Here is a 5034-nt window from a genome sequence, read left to right as displayed (position 1 = left end):
GGAAAGAGTTTGGACTTTGCTCTGAGGATTTGGGATAGGTATAGCCTACATAATGTTCAATCTGTCCAGTCTCTAAGCACATGGATGTAAAAAAAGAAGCACAGCGTCCCATCCCTCTATAGCAGAGATCTGCAGTAGGCTTAAAAAAGGTTCAGGCTGTGAAAATGTGCCAACCATCCTAAGCCTTGTCTGGTCCTTTTATGTCCTAAAATAATCTCGTACATTTTAAAAAGTTTTAAATGATCAGCACAAGTTCTTAAATGTGGAGAACATGGAGACAAAATGCTTATGATTTTTTTTTCTATTGTTTTTACAATGATAAAATAATTAATAATCAGAAGAAAAATATTTTTGTAGTGTTGTGTAAACGAGAAGGACCATCCTTAAGGAGTCAGCTGAGAACACTGTCCCAGGCCATGTGATGAAGGAGTCACTAAGGTCCTCTATGTTAGTCTTTTCCAACTTTTTTGGTCCATACTCCCATTCTAATACTGAGGCTTAAACCAGAACCGTGTCTATATTCATATTATATGGGATGTCATTTTGCATGTCACTCCCTTTAATGAGACGCCGCAGCTTATTTGTCTTTCAGAACTTCAACATTTCTGGGAGCAATCATGGAGAAACTTTCTACAGAAATACCTAACAGCTAATTTATTTTTTAAATCCATATGGGACATTTAACGAAAAGTAAAGTCATTTACACTTTTGTATGGTAAAATTTAATTGTCATTTAACCCTTAAATGCATACCTCGGATCTTTAGCGACCCGGGACATCATTCTCTACCCTCTCCCTCCTTCATTTTTTAAAATTAGACATTAACTTTCTTAGTATTACTCAATCTTTTCATTATAAACAATATAACAAGAAAAAAAATACTAAAATATAAAATAATGCCTGTTTTCTTATTAATTTTTTGTAAAAAAGTGTATAGGGTCGCTACAGACCCGAGGTATGTAAATGTATTTCCTGCGCGACTATATTTACATATCTGATGACTCAATTTGTGCAATGCATCTTTTTTCCTCAAGGTGGCACTGTTTGATAAACAATGATGACGTGATGTTTCATTCATAATTACCACAGGCATAAAACAAACGAATATCATCAGCAAACATTTAACTGGTTTGAATGGCTTTACTGCAGAGCAATTACTATACGCAATTAAATATAAATGTCACTGCCATTTGACAGCGATGGTAAAATCATACGAATCAATACGATGACAGCGATGGTAAAATCATCTGCTCAAATTGAACCCATTTTAAAAAGTTTTAAATGATCAGCACAAGTTCTTAAATGTGGAGAACATGGAGACAAAATGCTTATGATTTTTTTTTCTATTGTTTTTACAATGATAAAATAATTAATAATCAGAAGAAAAATATTTTTGTAGTGTTGTGTAAACGAGAAGGACCATCCTTAAGGAGTCAGCTGAGAACACTGTCCCAGGCCATGTGATGAAGGAGTCACTAAGGTCCTCTATGTTAGTCTTTTCCAACTTTTTTGGTCCATACTCCCATTCTAATACTGAGGCTTAAACCAGAACCGTGTCTATATTCATATTATATGGGATGTCATTTTGCATGTCACTCCCTTTAATGAGACGCCGCAGCTTATTTGTCTTTCAGAACTTCAACATTTCTGGGAGCAATCATGGAGAAACTTTCTACAGAAATACCTAACAGCTAATTTATTTTTTAAATCCATATGGGACATTTAACGAAAAGTAAAGTCATTTACACTTTTGTATGGTAAAATTTAATTGTCATTTAACCCTTAAATGCATACCTCGGATCTTTAGCGACCCGGGACATCATTCTCTACCCTCTCCCTCCTTCATTTTTTAAAATTAGACATTAACTTTCTTAGTATTACTCAATCTTTTCATTATAAACAATATAACAAGAAAAAAAATACTAAAATATAAAATAATGCCTGTTTTCTTATTAATTTTTTGTAAAAAAGTGTATAGGGTCGCTACAGACCCGAGGTATGTAAATGTATTTCCTGCGCGACTATATTTACATATCTGATGACTCAATTTGTGCAATGCATCTTTTTTCCTCAAGGTGGCACTGTTTGATAAACAATGATGACGTGATGTTTCATTCATAATTACCACAGGCATAAAACAAACGAATATCATCAGCAAACATTTAACTGGTTTGAATGGCTTTACTGCAGAGCAATTACTATACGCAATTAAATATAAATGTCACTGCCATTTGACAGCGATGGTAAAATCATACGAATCAATACGATGACAGCGATGGTAAAATCATCTGCTCAAATTGAACCCTTTTAAGTTTCAAAAGGAAACGAAATATGCTTTATTTTATTCTTCTGTAATTGTTCTTAAAATATCAAGATCATTTTTTGCTATTGCAGCAGTTAGAGGTTCATCCGTGCTGGATATATAGGTCTGGGTCACTAAAGACCTGAATATGTAATAATGATTGCCAAAACATTCATGCATTTAAGGGTTGAGTGTAATGAGTATGAAGCATCACCCATTAGACCAAACTTTATTTGTACAGATTTTGGCAAATCAGTAACACATGTAAGATTAAATATATAAAATGTAAGGGATGTTTTATTATTTTAGCATTGCAAATTTGCACTGAGATACATTATATTATACATTATATAATAACAGAATTATATAATCTGAGTTTATAATTTTAAACTGCCATTATTTGACATTGGTTTCCATCCTTCAGAGATGTGATGAAGAACACGACAGAATGTTGAATTATGAAGACATAAGTGCGACTGAGACAAGTAAAGAGCAGAAACCCACATTTGTCTGGAGTCTATGCATATATAATCCCACAAAAGTAAATAAAAAAATATGGGATTCCAAGTCTAATGTAAACCTGGAAATTAACATAAGGCAAAGAACAAAGAACATGAAATATGAAACATTTCAGATTCTGCTCTATTTTTAGGTCACTAATCAAACATTTGTAAGATGGTCATATGTTTCTGCTTGCATTGAAGCTAGATTCCCTTTGCATTATCTCAACTCATGCTGGAGAACATGATCATCGGGTTTTATGCAGCTCTGCCAAGTGCTTCTGCTATTAAAGCAAAAATGAATGTTCTAAAATTCACATTATTATTGTTGTTGTTCGTTTTCAATTCAAAAGTTCACTTGTGATGCAAATTATTTAATACAAAATAATAAATTACAAAAATTAAAATAATAATTTACTAGTGTTCTCAGACTTCTGGAGCCCATTGTATATTCTGTTTCAAGTGTCATCAACAATCTTTTGGTGTTACTCACCTCATTAATCATGATAATATACTGACCAATCTAATGTATTTATATTATATATTTTTTGTATTCATTAGCTTTATGTTTCCGCTTAAGTAGCCCCTTGGGCACACGGTTGGGAATCAGTTCTCTATGGTAAAGTCTGCTCCATGGGCCGAAGGCAGAGAAAAACACCGAAAGCAGGATCTGTGTTTGACATCCAGCAAATAGAGTATGATGGAATTCTTCATCACATGCTACTGATGTTTGATTTATGACCTTACATAGCAAACAGAATATTGAGGACCCTGCCAAAACTGTTATTTTCACATCATTCAAACCTCCGTTTTCATAAAGCATTGAATCAATAACCAACACTGTGGAAAGTTGTGGATTTTCATTCTCAACCTCCCTCTCTCTTTTTTGAAAGTTCTGTGTACCCAAGGGCACATGAAGGTCTGCTGTACCTTCTGCTTTTGGAATAATGCCTCACTTTTGAAATGCAGCCTGAGTGTGTCTGAGGCGTACCTGTCAGTCACACACCTAAGCACAGAGGTGCAATCTCAACTCTCCTTCTTTACCTCTCCCTCCCCCATCTTCCTCTCCCCCTCTGATTCGTTATCATCTCGCATGGATAAAACAAGTACAGAAGTGAAGTCGAGTGAAGCCACAAGAGCTGCTCATCAGTAAGACACAGTCCAACATCTCATTTGCAGAGTGTTCGCTGATTACCACATTTCAGAGTGCAATTTCACTCCCACCATTCCCAGGGAAGAGGAAATGCAGATCATAAGCACTCAAGTCACAGATCAACAGACCACGATAATAAATTCTTACATTTAGGAGTAAGAAAGTGTTGGAAAAGCTGCTGTATAGCTGTGCTGTCCATCGATTAAAAAATTTACTAATTGCACATTGCTTCTTAAATTAATCACGATTAATCACAATTAATCCCACATAACATTAAAGTTTTTAAATATACTTTTATCTTAATAATTTCAAATTCAATCTTCAAATTAATGTAGAAACAACAAAAAATGTAGAAAGTATATTTTTTATATTTGTTTAATGGTATCTTTTTATGACTGAAGGCGAGTATCACTGATACCAATACTACTAATGATGTCTCTGATTTTTTCCCCTAATATTAACCATTGACTATAATCATTCAACATTACAGTATAATTGAGAGCTATCAATTTTAACATTTATTAGACTTTAAAAAATAACAACTTCTAATTTAAGTGAACTTAAAACAATCCTCACATAAACCTATTATAATAAATGTCATATTTACCTGTGCCATTTAGCAAATAGCAAATATACAGAAATTGAGTAAAGTTATCAAACACTAAATTCTAATTTAAATATAGATGAATTTAAGAGCTGCAGCTGTTGAACATGATGCGGATCTGACACGCATCGTATTTTCTCACAACTCTTTACCTTTTCTGACCCACTTCAGGTCTTAACGTATCTACTTGAATCGAGTTGAATCGGGTGTGTTACATTAGGGTAGACAGTGCTGCGGTGCTCAAGGACCATTTTGAAAACCACTGCATTTCAGAGACATATTCTTAAATGTGACACATATAACAAATACTTACATACATGCAGAGTTTTAAAGCAGCTTTAATCACCTTTTTGGTAACTTCATTACTTAACTGGCGACATAGCATACTCATAGTTTCATTTGCACTTTAAAGGGGTCATATGATGCGATTTCAATTTTTCCTTTCTCTTTGGAGTGTTACAAGCTCTTGGTGCATA

At 34.0% G+C, this 5034-nt stretch overlaps 1 long non-coding RNA gene across 1 annotated transcript in view; it reads right to left on the bottom strand.

Moving 5' to 3' along the window:
- The window catches only part of LOC107670273 (uncharacterized), a 66482-nt gene that overhangs the window by 14088 nt on the left and 47360 nt on the right, over positions 1–5034 (bottom strand). The gene's annotated exons all lie outside the window — the stretch shown is intronic.

The sequence above is a fragment of the Sinocyclocheilus anshuiensis genome, unplaced genomic scaffold (genome assembly GCF_001515605.1).
Source record: "Sinocyclocheilus anshuiensis isolate Anshui unplaced genomic scaffold, SAMN03320099.WGS_v1.1 scaffold253, whole genome shotgun sequence".
NCBI classification, from domain to species: Eukaryota; Metazoa; Chordata; class Actinopteri; order Cypriniformes; family Cyprinidae; genus Sinocyclocheilus; species Sinocyclocheilus anshuiensis.
This window is presented reverse-complemented; position numbering and strand designations above follow the sequence as displayed.